Raw genomic sequence first — 16,522 nt, 5'->3', positions numbered from 1 at the left:
TCTTGCACCACTGTGTCATATTTGACACGATTTGTGAATAAATATTGATACATTATTAACTATTGTCCACATTTTATTCAGGTTTCCCCTTCCTGTTTCAGAATCCCATCCAGTATACCACATCACGTTTATTCAGAATGGCTCCTTAAGCTTCTCTCGGCTGTGACATTTTCTCAGACTTCTTTGTTTGTGATGTCTTTTGACAGTCTTCAGAAGAACCAGTCAGGTTTATCTGACATGAAAATGTTTGCAACACAGGCATACTCGTTTTACTGCACTTCACTTTATTCGCTTCACAGATACTGAGTTTTTCACAAATTGAAGGTTTGTGGCAACGCTGTGCATTGATCAAGTCTACTGGTGCCATTTTTTCAACAGTATCTTCTCACTTAATGTCTCTGTGTCACATTTTGGCAATTCTTGCAATATTTCAAACTTTTTCATTATTATTATATTGGTTATGGTGATCTGTGATCAGTGACCTTAATGTTATTGCAAGACTCACTGAAGTCTCAGATGATGTTTGGCATTCTTTAGCAGTAAAGCGTTTTTTTTTTTTTATAAATTTATTTATTTATTTATATTTTATTTTTGGCTGTGTTGGGTCTTCGTTTCTGTGCGAGGGCTTTCTCCAGTTGTGGCAAGCGGGGGCCACTCTTCATCGCGGTGCGCGGGCCTCTCACCGTCGCGGAGCACAGGCTCCAGACGCGCAGGCTCAGTAGTTGTGGCTCATGGGCTTAGTCGCTCCGCAGCATGTGGGATCTTCCCAGACCAGGGCTCGAACCCGTGTCCCATGCGTTGGCAGGCAGATTCTCAACCACTGCGCCACCAGGGAAGCCCCACGTAAAGCGTTTTTAACTAAGGTCTGTACAAATTTAGACATAATGCTATTGCACACTTAAGAGGCTGCAGCATAGTGTAAACGTCACTTTTATATGCACTGGGAAACCAGAAATTTCATGTGACTTGCTTTATGGCAATGTTCACTTTTGGCTGTGGTCTGGAGCTGATCCCACAATATCTCCGAGGCAAGCTTGTATCATCTTAAAACGTTTTTGAGAGGCAGTAGTTCATGTAACAGCGATAAAACAAATGTCTGTCACGATGAACTTGTATGAAGCACCTTATTTCTAGGTTTCAGTTCATGCTATTGGGGAGGCCTCTCACTGCTGTTTTCCATACAGGACATGAAAACCACCCTCTCTGTCACCTACCTCTGTGTCCTCAGATGGTGCATGGGAACCAGGTTTTTCTACCCCTGGTGTATTCCAGCACCTCACACTACAGTTATACAAGGACAATACCTCCCAGATAAGAAAGCAGGTCCTCAAATCCTTTGAGAAGTTCCTCCATAAGACATGTGTTAAGACCTGGAGATTCCTAAGTTTAAATATATAAGATATTGAACGACATGCAGAACTGTCTCTAAAACTGGTTCTAGTGTTGCCAAATCGGAGAAAAAGCCATTCGCGTACATGGGTCTCCCCTTATCCACTGCTCTGTGACCCTCCTCATCACAGCATCCGGAGCCCAGCCTCAGTCCTCTGAGCAAATCAGCCATAACTACAGCAAGGAGAACAATCAGCCGGTTTCTGGTCTTCTCCATACGGGGAGGCAACCTCTGGGTGATAACTTTGCTGTATTTAGAAGATTAATATCACCACTACATTTAATATTCAGAGGCATCCCTCACTCAGTTTATTAGTTCCTGAAGGCAAACTGTACAGCTGCCCTGTGGGGAAAACTAGCCCCGAGAAAGGTTAACCAACTGGTGATTTATGATCACATGCATACGGAAGCGTTCTGAAAAGCATCTTTGAATTGAATAAGAACTAGAGTTAAATTCAAGTACCGCTGCATTTAATAAAGAGACTATTCTTAGGGGTTTTCACATTTTAAAAGTTGTTTAAAATGTTAGAAGTCAAATATGACTGAGGTGAAAACAAAGTTACCTTTCTTCCTGCAGCGCCCAGGCAGTGAGAGCCCTCAGATTTTAGAACAGCAGGATTCAGTGATAGGTGGACTGCAGTCATATCTGGAATTCCAAAGAAAAACCAATGAGATTTTGAGTAGAAGGGTGAATTAAAATAATAATCATTGCAGTATTGATGATATAGTAATGAATGAAAGTATTAAGCCATAGTGGAATATTTTAATGGTAAACATATACATTTCAATTTCATTAACATTATTTATATAACCTGTGCTTATACTATTAATACTGAATTATGCAGTAATTAAAAGTAATGAAACTTTAATTGAATACTGTTAATATATTCTACTTTACATTACTAATATTATGTTAGAATTTGAAAGATATGTGATGTTAATAAAATTTTAATAGAATACTTTCTAAGATTCTCAGTAATATTTATACAAAAGTTGTGTGAGGTATTGTTTAGTCAACAAACAGTGATGTTTCTCAAAGTGTTGGCATTTTCTGGTTAACTTTTTTTTTAAAGACAGTTTTTTTAGAGCAGTTTTAGGTTTACAACAAAATTGAGAAGGTACAGAGACCTCCCATTTCCCTCTGTCCCCACCCACGCATGGCCTCCTGCATTATCGACACTACCACCAGGTGGTACAGTTTTCACTAAGGATGAACCTACGCTGACGCATCATAATCACCCACTGTGCACAGTTTACAGTTCACTCTGGGAGCTGTACATTCTGTGGGTTTGGACAAATGTATTATGACATTTATCATCATTATAATGTCATACAGAGTATTTTCACTGCCCTAAAAATCCTCTGTGCTGATTAACTTTTTAAAAAGTGTGTATTTGCAAAAGAATGGGTTATCTGAAGTTATAGTTTAATGTCTTTTAATTTTCCACATAATGAAATTGTTATTACCCCCTTGTATTTATGAAGGGTTCCCAGCATTGGTTAATGTTCTCATCTGAAATGTTAAGTGATTCACACTCTGGCATACTTTAAATATATCATTTCCTCATAAAGAGCGCTTTATTTGAACGTTCACATTACTATTAACTAGACTACCTTAATCTAAAATATTTGACATGTGCTATAAAAATATTTGTTGAGTTAATACTATTGATTTTAAATTTCATAACGGTTATATTTCAATGTACATTTTTCATTTTACATAATTTTTTAATTTCAATTATTTTGGAAGAGTTTCTTCTGTACATCGACAGTGCTGTAGTGTGTGAATGAGCCTAGCATGAAATGTTGCTAGATGACAGACCCTAAGATAGAATGTAAAACAGACATTATTTTAGTCTTTATATGCCTGGAACATAAGAATCCACATATTATCACATGAATCAGCAATGTACATCATGCATAACTAAAAAGACACTTTAATTTTTCCACTCTGCTGATTCTCTAAAAAACAAGCTGTAGTAGATTTCTGAAATCAACTTCTGGGTATTCCCTGGTAGTCCAGTGGCTTTCACTGCTGTGGCCGGGGTTCAATCCCTGGTCGGGGAACTAAGGTCCCGCAAGCCACACAGCATGGAAAAAATAAATGAATAAAAAATAAATAAATAAATTAACTTTTAATATATATTCTAAATATGATAATCCAGATTTAATAGTGACAATAACAAAACAGCATCAAATTCCTGTACTATGTTAGAGGGATCATTCGAAAGCACTTAGTAATTACTCATATGGTTCCTTGTTATTCTTCTCCTTAATCAAATAAAAAAGCTAGAGAAGTTTGGGAAATAGAAAGTTTGCCTTCCTGGAGGAGAAAATGACCATTGGTTCCCCAAAAGCAGGAGTAAAAGTAGTTCCTGAGATAAACCGTAAACGCTTGAGGCCATTATTCTCTAGGAGACTCAGCCCACTGGGCCCAGGTGACAGTGACACAGCGCCCAGAGCGTGTGGCGTGAACATGCCCACGGGCACACTCCTGTTGGATCCAATGTGCAGTGTCATTTCATTGTTACATCACATACAGTTTATACATTAATTTTCGGTAAAAGCCAAAGGGTTTTTCTGTTTGTTTTCTTATTTCAACTGGTTTTTCACTGTCATGAATGCTCCATACGAAATGACTTTTGTGGTAGACATTTCTATTTTGTATCAGTTCACTTACTATTTGGCATGTTCTCAAATGAGGCATAGGGAAGCCACTGTGGCACATGAATTAGGTCACTGATCAGCCTTTGTACATCTCATCCGCTCCAAGCTGGCATCTGGGGTGAGGGAGGCTCAGCGCTCACCAGCCCTGAATCCTATGGGGCTGGCATTTAAGCAGCTTCCAGGACTGAGCTGAGTGCAATGGGTATGGGAGTGGGTAGAGCAGAGCTGGGGGCGTGGGTAGGGAGAAAACTGACATCTGTTCCCAATGCAAGGGAAGGTGGGCGACCGACATCAGGAGAGACTGGGGAGGGACCGGCCCTAAGGGGAATGAACCAGGGCTCACTGGCTGCCTGGACCCTGCCTCAGCCCTTTGCTGAAGGTCGCTGTCACCACCAGCCCAGTTCCCTTCCTCCTCCAGCCAGGCTCCCTGTGGCTCCAATATTGTCCATCAGGTTTTTACTCCACTTCTGTTCCTTCCTGGACCTAGAGTCCAGAGCAGACGCCCTGAATGCTCCAGCTCACCTTCTGCCCTAACCTTCTTCGAATTGTATGAGAGGAAAGCAGACCTTGTCAGCCGCAAGCTGGTCTGGTACCCTCAGCTGGGTCGTGGTTGTCTGGTGAACATAACAATTCCACAGAACATCAGCACCACTCAAGGCCATTATATGACAATGATGAATCAAGACGAAAACAATTCCACCCAGTTATGTCTGGACACAGACAAAATATGGACATCATCCAAGCCACAAAATAACCACCATCCCCCTGTCTCAGCATATACAAGTGACTGCTGCTTCTTTACAAATTATAGCTGTAGTGTTGCTTTCTTCAGACCTCCATAGAGAGATTTCATAAGACAACAGTCATAGAATTACCCCTCGTGTGGGTTGTCTGTCAACTTTATTTTCATTTTGATGAAATCCAATTTATCAATTTTTCTTTGGTTGCATGTGCTTTTGACGTCATTATCTAAGAAATCATTGCCTAATCCAAGGGCACAAATATTTGCGTCTTTGTTTTCTCCTGAGACTTTTGTGATGTTAACTCTTATATTTAGGTATTTTATCCATTTTAGGTTTTTAAAAATATTATGTTAGATATGGGTACGATTTCTTTCCTTTGCATGTAGATGCCCACATAAAAGAGACTCATATCTCCCACTGAATGTTCTTGGTACCCTTGTCAAAAATAAATTGACCATAAATGTGAGGATTTATTTCTGAACTCTCAATTCTATTCCATTGTTCTATAAATCTATTCTTATGCCAATATCACAGAGTCTTAATTAATGTACCTCTGTGGTAAGATCTGAAACGGAGAAGTATGAGGACTCAACTTATTTTTCCTTTCAAGGTTGTTTTGTCTATTCTGTGTCCTTGAATTTCCATGTGAATTTTATGGTCAGCTTGCTGATCTCAAAAATGCCAACTGGGGATTTTGATAAAGATTACATTTAATCTGTAGATCAATTTGGGAGTATTGTCATCTAATATAAAGTCACCCAATCCATAAATCACTTTCATTTAGGGCATTTAGGTATTTCCTTTTTTCGTATATCTTTTAATTTCTTTCAAAACATTTTGTAGTTTTCAGTGTACAAATCTATCTATTATGATAAATATATTCTTAAGTATTTTATTATTTTTGGTGCTAATGTAAATGCTATTTGTTAATTTTCCACTCTCTAGGATCCAGTCCTGGGTCACACATTGCTTTCTGCTTTTGCCAGCCCCTAAGGTCACTGAACGCTCCCTTCACTCCATCCCTGCTCCAGTGACGCCTTGTGCCTCAGATGCCAGCCGCGCACCTTAGGCACCGCTGCCCCCTCACCCACCTGTACTTTCTCCTGACCGCTTTTGTTTTTCTCCTACCCCACCTTGGCCCTGGTCTCTTGGCCTCCCAACCCCTCTCTCTTCTCCCCTGACCTGTTCAAGATAGGAATGACTGTGGCAGGACAGGTAGGAAAATGCAGAAAGGTTTGACATTTCAAGAAGAGAAGTATTATTTTAACATCAAGCTTTAGTCACAAACTATATGTTTATTCTTCCATGTTTGTATTAATTTTTACCACATACATTTTTAAACACTGATATGACAGTTAGATTACATTATTTTGTATTATATTTTTCAGTTTATTTAGATTATGACTGAACCAAGTCTCTGTAATTATGTTGAAAGCTGCATAAAAATATAAACTGAGCAACATATCAGATTTTTGAGGAAAGTTTTCCTGTGTATACAGGATTACAAGTACTAATCATTGAAATAATTTAACCTAATTTTTTATTGTTACAAATTCTTCATTAAACATTCCCACATCATAGCACAAACCTACATTTTCATCTTCCATTGTTTAAGAAAGGTCATTTGCCAAAATGCTGAATACTTGGATGTAATGTAGGTTAAAGAATTCTTGACAGAATTTTTTCGGTAGTCTCCGCTATAGAATTTGCCCATGTTGCTTAAAGGATAGATTATAAATGAAGGCATTTCCACATTAATTGCAGACACACAATTTGTCCCTATGTAAGTTCTCTGGTGTACGTAAACATTAAAACTGAGGATGAAGACAGTTCTTCATTACATTTATAGTGTGGGTTCTTTCACATCAATTAGGGTTAGAGAACCATTTGAAGGCTTTTCCATTACACGTGATTATTTTAAGGATAGGACGTATGCCTGGAATTTTGGCCATATTCATTTCATATACAGGGTTCCTCTCTAGTGTGAACTCTCTTACGCTAAAGCCAGTTTTGACCAAAGTGTTCCTATGGTTTTTCTCCAGTGTGAATTCTCTTATGTTGACTAAAGGATGAAGGATGATAAAAACCTTTTCCGCATTTATTGTAAACATAGGAATTCTCTCCCATGTGACTTTTTTTGTGTGAATCTAAGTTAGCCTTTTGATTGAAGTGTTTCCCACATTCATGACATTTATAGGGCTTCTCTCCAGTGTGTGTTCTTTGGTGTATACAAAGCTGAGGGCTCCGATGGAATTCTTTGCCACACACATTACATCTGTAGGGTTTCTCTCTTGTGTGAATTCTTCCGTGTGAGCAAACATTAGCCTTTTGGCTGAAACATTTCCCACATTCGTTACGTTTATAGGGTTTTTCTCCAGTGTGTGTCCTTTTGTGTATAGAAAGCTGAGTGCTCTGGCGGAATTCTTTCCCACATTCATTACTTTATAGGTTTTTTTCCCAACGTGAGTTAGCACATGTTGTGTCACTGTGGATCTGTTAGTGAAAACTTCCCCATACTCATTATATCCACAGGCATCCTCTCCAGTGTGAAATCTCTGCAGTTGGAAGGAGATGAGAGGCTGTTAGAGAATTTCTCACAGATGTTCATTAATTCTTTTCTGTACACATGACTTCTACTTTGACCACGATGTGAGTGTCTCCTGCTGAAATCTTCCCCATGTTATTTACATATGCATTGCATGTTATCTTCCACAACACAAAGAGATTTCCTGTTTCATAACATTTCAACTGCAGGGCTATCAAACTTGTTAAAGATTTCACTAGTTTCAAAGACTTCAAGTATGAGCACGTTTATGCAATTGTTCTTTTATAAGAACTCAGGTTATGGTTTTGAGCACACATTAATTTTTCCCTAAATTGAAACTACCCACAACCTTCTGCTGGGGCAGCATTTACATCCAACTCAAATAACCATCGTGTCCTGCATTCTAAAGGCTTTCAGTTCCCATGTCTTTAATATGGAGGAAAGGGTTTACCCCCTTGAAACTCACCACTGACATGCAATTAGATGGGGTCCTTTCTGCAGATATCTTGTACGAATATTATTTCTTCTCCCATAAGGCTGCTTTTCCTGTCTAAAATAATGTTAAAAAATGCACTGGAGAAAGAAACCTGCTGAAAGCATGCAAGGCCTGTGTGAGTATGTTTCAAATACTGACCCTGACACAGAGCAGGTATGTGAAAAGGAGGTAAAGTGAGTTGAAACACGTTTCAGAAAACTGAAAATTAGAAAGTATTTTCAGGATTGAAATAAGAGAAAAAATAAAATCAAGATTGATGAAGAGAAGGAAAATTGTCAAAGGGAAGGGAACAGGACAAAGGACACTATGTGAAACTTTAACTCTAAGAGGACATAACAGTCCCTTTCTGAGACCAAGAGAAAGTGCAAAAGAGAGTATAGGCCCCAGTGGCCTCTACTGCTTTCCTAAAAGCATAACTCACTCAAGAAAATCTGAAGCGAGGACTTCCCTGGTGGCACAGTGGCTAAGAATCCGCCTACCAATGCAGGAGACACGGGTTCAAGCCCTGGTCTGGGAAGATCCCACATGCCATGGAGCAATGAAGCCCGTGCACCACAACTACTGAGCCTGTGCTCTAGAGCCCATGCGCCACAACTACTGAGCCCATGTGCCACAACTACTGAAGCCTGTGTGCCTAGAGCCCATGCTCCGCAACAAGAGAAGCCACCGCAATGAGAAGCCCACGCACCGCAACGAAGAGTAGCCCCCGCTTGCCTCAACTAGAGAAAGCCCACGCGCAGCAACGAAGACCCAATGCAGCCAAAAAAAAATGAATGAATGAATAAATAAATATTAAAAAAAGAAAGAGGGGCTTCCCTGGTGGCGCAGTGGTTGAGAGTCTGCCTGCCAATGCAAGGGACAAGGGTTCGAGCCCTGGTCTGGGAAGATCCCACATGCCACAGAGCGGCTGGGCCCGTGAGTCACAACTGCTGAGCCTGCGCGTCTGGAGCCTGTGCTCCGCAACAGGAGGGGCCACGATGCTGAGAGGCCCGCGCACCGCGATGATGAGTGGCCCCCACTTGCCGCAACTAGAGAAAACCCTAGCACAGAAACGAAGACCTAACATAGCAATCAATCAATCAATCAATAAATCTTTTAAAAAAATAAAAATAAAAATAAAAAAATAAAACTTAGGGGCTTCTCTGGTGGCGCAGTGGTTGAGAATCCACCTGCCAATGCAGGGGACACGGGTTCGAGCCTTGGTCTGGGAAGATCCCACATGCCGCAGAGCAATGAAGCCCGTGCGCCACAACTACTGAGCCTGAGCTCTAGAGCCTGCAAGCCACAACTACTGAGCCCACGTGCCACAACTACTGAAGCCCGTGCGCCTAGAGCCCATGCTCTGCAACAAGAGAAGCCACTGCAGTGAGAAGCCCGTGCACCGCAACGAAGAGTAGCCCCCGCTCGCCACAACTAGAGAAAAGCCCGCGTGCAGCAACAAAGACCCAATGCAGCCAGAAACAATAAACAAATAAAATAAAATAGTAAAATTTATAAATAAATAAAACTTAGAATTGAGATGTCTCAGGCTACTGGTGCAAGAAAGAAGAATATAAGATTCTGAAAAACTGTTTAAAAACAATCTACTGTCATTTTGAGTACAAGCTTTTGTTTCAAAATCAATATTTTCCCTCCATGTCTTTTTATGACAATTTTATAAATTTGGGAGTGTCCTCGGTTTATTTCAACAATTCCTGTCACACTGAGGTCCTGGAGAAGACCTGTCATAAGATGAAATTAATTCAAAAGTATCTAGGGCTGTCATTGGGTCACACAAAAAAAGTTAATCATGGTAATAATTCAACTTGAAAACGAGATACGCTGAGAAGCATTATTTTAAATATATGAGAGAGAAGGCAACTTCCTTTAAAGCCTGCAAAGTGAAATCATAACAAATTCTGATTTGGATGTGAATAAAATATCAACATTTAAACATGGTTGGGAATTTTAATACACCTACTCTTCAATTTTTCAATGTTTTTTCAACTACTTTCACTTTATAGAAAAACTACCCTCCAGAAAGTAACAGACACGTGTAGTGTTGCAAACACTACTTCCCTTTCGCCTGGGGACCGGGTGCATGTTGCCAGGCCCTTCCCGTGTCCCCAAGTCACTCGACCAAACACCCCGGCTCGTCGTGGTGCTTCCACCAGCGTCCACACGGGTCCCTTCCTCCGAATCTGTAGCGGGATTTCCCCTCAGAAACGATCTTGAACCCGTAAAAAATACGACAGCGTGCTGTGATTTTTCACCCCAAACCCCTCACTGAACACATACTTCTGTAAAAGAAGTCTTGCTAAATCAGTGCACGAGAAGGTGAAGAATAAAACACCTGGAAAAGTCCACAAAATGGAAAGCACTTTCCCGCTCTTTGAGAAAAATACGTACCTCCAGGTCGCGTCTGTCCTGAGGAAACAAACCGCTTGCTCTCCGGGGCAGGCGGCGTCCTCGAGGTCCGCGGGCAGAAAGCGCATGCGCCCTATGTGCGTCACGCCACGTGGCGCTCCTGCGCCCTCTGCCGGCGGCCGGGCGCGGTACAGGATGCTCGGAGCTCGCTGTTCGCTGGGGACGTGAGCCCTTCACAGGCTCTTCCGCAGTTAGCCTGGGGGTAACAGACACGTGAGGGGCGACGGCTAGAATAGCCCATGTGCTAATGGATGACGGAGCTTAACATATTAAGCTATGTTGATAGCTTAATATTGTAAATATTAGTATTTATATTAATATGTTAATATAAATGACGATTATTCCTTATAGACATGCATCTATGTCTATATGTCTATATGGATCAATGGATCGGTAGATACAACTTAGGTGGACATACATAGGTCAGGACATACAAAAATTTCCTCACACTGTCAGCTGAGAAGCCGAGAAACAAGCACTCCCCTGTAGCAATGGACGCATTCAGATCTACCTTGTTGTTGCTGTTGTTGAAAGTATTTGCCAATGAAAAGAAACCATGTTCCTTGGAGAAATAGGTCATTCTAGGTCTGGAGCAGGAAATGTACAAGATGAACCTGGAGACTCTTGTAGTTCCAGACAGTGAGGAAGTGTTAATTCAACAAAACAATAAACGCACACATACACACACAGGCACAGATGGGATTATGTCAAAGGAAAACAGAAATCAACTAAAAGAATTCCCAAGGGCCAAAACTGGAAGATTCTGAGCAACAAAATAATTAAAGTAGTATTCACTATAACCCAGGGTACAAAGTAAATATCCAAGAGTTCATACTGATTTCAATAAAAGACTAACTATGTAAATAAATTGGGGGAGGGTACAAATCTCCCATGGAGAGGAATTCCTGATAATTCAGGTGGATATCAGCAATCCAGGAGGTAGAGTAGAACTCTCCACTCCTTAAGGGCTGTGCATAGTGAAATCCTTCCAAAACAATGCATTTTTTGACATGACGAAAGCATAACTTTCCACTGGAGAAACCTGATAAATAGCTGGACAGACAACATTAACATCCTAGTGATAAATCATTTCATACTTGTAGCCTTGAAATGAAATGATGAGAATGGTAGTTTACCTCTGTCATCTTTCTCAAAAAACAAATGAACAAAATAAAAATTCAACAAATAAAGAAACACATAAGCCAAACTAATTATAAGAAAAATCATCAGCTATATCCCAATTGGAGTAAATTCCATAAAATTCCAAGGTTCCCCGGAGTACTTAGAAAGTTCCGTGGTTGCTTGAGTGAGCCGGTCACTTCCTCTACGGCTTCCAGGTCAGTATCAACATTTCCTGGCCACCAGAGGCGACCTAGAAAGTTTTCATCAGCTCAGGAGGAACGAGGTAGCTGACTCTGACCAGCCATTTTGACCAGTGGTGGTCTCCTGGCTTTCAAGCTGAAGTAGAAATTTCTGAAGAGGGAGAAGTGTTCTCCCTGCAGCCTTTCTGGGCTGTTGTGTCCTTGGGGGCATCTGAGAGAAATATCGGGAGTTTCATGCCCACCATTCACTCGCTGGCCTTCTGTGTCATTAAGAGCTGTTTCTGGGTCCCTGAGTTGAAGGAGAAAATTCAGTGGTTTCTCAAGATGTCCAAAGATGCCCTCAGGTGGCGATTCCAGCTGGCTAAAAACAGTTGCTGGGCTTCGCAGGGACTTGTGACTTTTTCCAGAGTCTCAGGAAGGCCCAGTATATCACCCTTGGTTCTCACATTCCAGCCCGGGAGAGCCCCTGCCTCAGAAGGGGGACGAGCAGTATCTCAGGAGCGTCTTCAAGCCGAAGGTTCAATCGGGAATATCAGGAGCTGTGAGCTGCAGTACGTGAGTATTTGTGTTGGGGACCCCCTCACAGACATCTTCAGAAAATCAGACACCCTTGGTGAGTAGACAGACTCTATTCATTGCTGTATAAATATAACCAAAACACAATACATAAGGGCAACAGATATATGAGTAAAAATAATCATGAATGTCAACAGTAACAAAGATCATTATCATCCTAGTAATACTAACAATTATAATACTGAAAATAGGACTCAGCCTACAAAGAGGGTAGATAAGAGTACAGATTCCCTCAGGTGAACGACAGATACAGATCCTGGACTTCGTGGAGACAGTCTGAGTCAGAGTGCCGGGTTACACAATGAGAAAGTGTTCCCTGAAGGCAAGGCGTAGCAGCAGGTGGGATCACAAGTACACGGCCAAGGTAGGCACGTGCAAACACGGGGACTCTCGGGGGAACTCTGGTTCCAAGTCTTTAGGGTATTAAGACATTCAAAAGCAGCAACATACACTGGGCGTTTTGGAAAGCATGTGCAAGTCCAGACGAAGCATGCTCGGAAAAGACCTGAGGTGGCCTTTAACCTTTCACCTCTGAATGATCTCATGGCTCAGAGTAAAACTAGCCAACTTGGGCTTCCCTGGTGGCACAGTGGTTGAGAATCTGCCTGCCGATGCAGGGGACACGGGTTCGAGTCCTGGTCTGGGAAGATCCCACATGTCGCGGAGCAACTGGGCCCGTGAGCCACAACTACTGAGCCTGCGCGTCTGGAGCCTGTGCTCCACAACAAGAGAGGCCGCGATAGTGAGAGGCCCGCGCACAGCGATGAACAGTGGCCCCCGCTCTCTGCAACTGGAGAAAGCCCTCGCACAGAAACGAAGACCCAACGCAGCCATAAATAAATAAAATTTAAAAAAAAATTTTTTTTAAATGGTAAGTTTTTTTTTTTTTTTTTAAGAGAGCGGTTGCTTGAGGATAAGCAGCTAGTTTTTTTGTTTTATTTATTTATTTATTTATTTATTTATTTATTTATGGCTGTGTTGGGTCTTCGTTTCTGTGCTAGGGCTTTCTCTAGTTGTGGCAAGTGGGGGGGGGCCACTCTCCATCGCGGTGCGCGGGCCTCTCATTATCGCGGCCTCTCCCGTTGCGGAGCACAGGCTCCAGACGCGCAGGCTCAGTAGTTGTGGAGCACGGGCTTAGTTGCTCCGCGGCATGTGGGATCTTCCCAGACCAGGGCTCGAACCCGTGTCCCCCGCATCAGCAGGCAGATTCTCAACCACTGCGCCACCAGGGAAGCCCAAAAATGGTTAAGTTTAAAAAAAAAAAAAAAAAAAAAACTAGCCAACTAGTAAGGATTGTCCTACAACAGTGTCTGCAAAGACTGGGAGAGCTGGATGTTTTTTTGTTTTTGCTGTTTAAAAAATGTTTTAATGTATTTATTAAACTTTAACAGAGGCAAAAGCCTGGAAAGTATACACTCCCGGAGGCTCCCATGGTATCAAGTGCCGGTCCTGCTTCTGGAGGCCGACTCGGAATATTTCAGGACGCTCCTCGGAAGAAAAAGTATAATGTGGTTCAGCAGGAAATGCTTCCCGATACAGGGTGTCTCTTCGACGTGTATCAACAACCATAAAAATAATTCATAATAAGAAAGGTAATAATGGATATAATGATGGATAACAAAAACGATGATGATGATGATGATGGTGAGGGAGATATAATTATTATATTAATGATAATAATAAGTCTAAAGAGATGGGAGAGGACAGGTTTCCTGTCTCCTGGAGGGAGGGTCCTGATCCACTCCTGGCACAGAAGTACCGCTTAGTACAGACATTTAGCTCCGGGTTCTGTCACCCCTCAGAGGCGGCTGCATTCCTGCCATCCACACTAGCCGGGCTCACAGGACTCAGACATCTAGACCTGCCCACTCTGGCCAGAGACCTTGTGGGACATCATCCTCATAACTCTCTGGTCTGCAGGGCGATGAGGACTGTGGGATCCACCCTCGGGCGCCCCAGAGGACCTTAACTGCAGCACACGCAGGGGGTGGGACTCAGCTGCAAAGAGCCGCCTGCCTCAGGGTGACTGCCTCCCCAGAGAGGCGGACAGGCAGTGATGACGAGAGGTAGGGGAAGCACAGCCCTGCGCACTTGGGTCCAATTTGGGGCAAATACGAAGGGCCGTGTCAGCACAGTAACCACCTGTGTGCTGGGCTGACCCTTGCTGTCAGGCTGAGGTGCAGCTGGGCTTCCCGTCTGCGTCCATTTCTGCCTCCTCATTGTTTCCAAACGTGTTCATCTTGAAATCACTCCCTAATAAATATCCAGCACACGGAACTCCATCTCCTTTGCCCTGTGGTATCCCAAACTGTGACAAAAGTGGTACGATTCCAAGGAAAACAGGACTCACGACAGAAAGAAGCAAATTCTGCTGAGGATGGAAATAACATAAAGACTGATGACCTCTCATGAGATTTGTCTTTTTTTTATTAGATGTTAGCTTTACCGGCAAGAATAATGTGCGTGAATTAATGGGGACAAAAAGATAACATTGGTGTGGGATGAGGAGAAATGTTAATTAATGGACTCTACCCTCAACTTGATTTAAAAAGAAACGAGAAGGCAGCAATTGGAAATAAAAGGGGCTCAAAGTGTTTTAGTTTTTTCAATTCAAATTTCAGGTTGGATGATACCATAATGTATTTAAATGCTAAGAGGATAGTTCCGAGAGAGGGAGTAGTTTAAAATAAAGTGTATACGTTTTAAATTATAACATAAAATTCATGATGTGGCAGGAGATAATAGGAACTGAATACAAATGTAGAAATAAATTACCAAGTTGAGATTAAAGGCAATTCCTTTCCTGTTATGAGGGAGATGGCATAAATAATGAATGACAGTACAGGAATACTCTAAATCTAGTGGTAGAATGTATATACATCCAAAATTATCTATTTCCCTAGACTAAAATGTTAACAGTTATCATTGCTGGGTAGTAGGATTATGGGTGATTTTTAAATGTAAAATTTCATTTTTTATAGGTTTCTATGGATTTCTACTATGAATAAATTACTTTTATATTGAGAAACAAATACAAAAATATCTATTTCCTTTGTGAAAGAGTTTATATACAACCTGATAAATGTGAAAAAAAAATGTGAGTCCATGGAGAATGAATAGCAATGGGGAAAGTTTGAAATACTCTTTAATGTGAATGGGAGACAGAATTGACAAGCAATTCAATCATAGGATTGCCAGGCATTTTTCTGAGAAATAACTGAAATGTCCTCAGATACAATGAAATACTTATTGTGTCCCCCAGTTTAATTATTTCCTCTTGGGAACCAGGAATTTTAAGCTTAAGGAGCCATCTGCACAACCGTAAGGTTTCCACTCAAATAGTTACCGAGTCCAAGCTCGCTCTGCTTGCCGCATGACAGGCCAATAAATCAGAGACGAGGTGCTGAGGCAAAGAATAGCAACTTTATCAGGAAAGCCGGGCGTCTGGGAAGATGGCGGACTAGTGTCCTAGAGTACCATCTTATCGGGGTCTGGATGCTAGTTTCTTTTATAGAACAGAGGGGGGAGGAGGTGAGGAAGTAAAGTAAGAAGGCCATAAGTCTTGCAAAACATCTCCTGGTTTGGCCAGGCTCCGGGAGGGAATGTATTAATATCCTCTTTCTTGCAGCCATTCACAGGTGGGCAGGGTCAGAATGTCTCCGTGTGAGTTGAACAAAGGCAGTTTAGTTTAACATTCAGGCAGAGGGGCAGGGTTCCCCGATGCAGGTCAATATGTATGCTTATAGCTATAGAAAGATGTAGATCGACCCACCCTTCTCCAGCTGTAAGGAAATTGCCATCTCAAGTTAAGGAATTTACTGCTTTCCTATGTATGGGAAGATGCAAGAGTCTGGGCTCGCTCAAATCATTCCTTTGATATGCAGCTCACCTATCTAGGGCCAGTATTCTATTTTTTCACATCCTGAGTTTCCTCAAGGCTCACCATAGGGGAGAGGCTGCAGTCTGATGGTGGCCAGATGGCAGGTATTCTTTGTTTCCTTCTGGAGTTCCCTCAGGGCTTACCAGTTCAGGTTAGAGGGCTGCAATTGCTGCTTGTGACATCCTTTCTTCACTGATATGGCAGGAAATATTCCATTTCTCAGATCCTCCCTTTGGTCCAGAATTAGACCAATATTTGGGAGACATTTCATGACCAAATCTTTTCCCACAGAGCTGGGAGGCTCAGCCCAGATCAGGCGAAAATTCTTGTTGATATGCCACTCCAGGTGCTAATTTCCAGATTAGGCCCTGTTGATAATTAAAGATTTTCTGGGGGCTTCCCTGGTGGCGCAGTGGTTGAGAATCTGCCTGCTAATGCAGGGGACACGGGTTCGAGCCCTGGTCTGGGAGGATCCCACATGCCGCGGAGCAACTAGGC

This window comes from Balaenoptera borealis, assembly GCF_965194805.1.
Source record: "Balaenoptera borealis genome assembly, chromosome: 21".
Classification (NCBI taxonomy): Eukaryota; Metazoa; Chordata; class Mammalia; order Artiodactyla; family Balaenopteridae; genus Balaenoptera; species Balaenoptera borealis.
The sequence above is the reverse complement of the archived record's forward strand: the minus strand, read 5'-3'. Positions refer to the sequence as shown.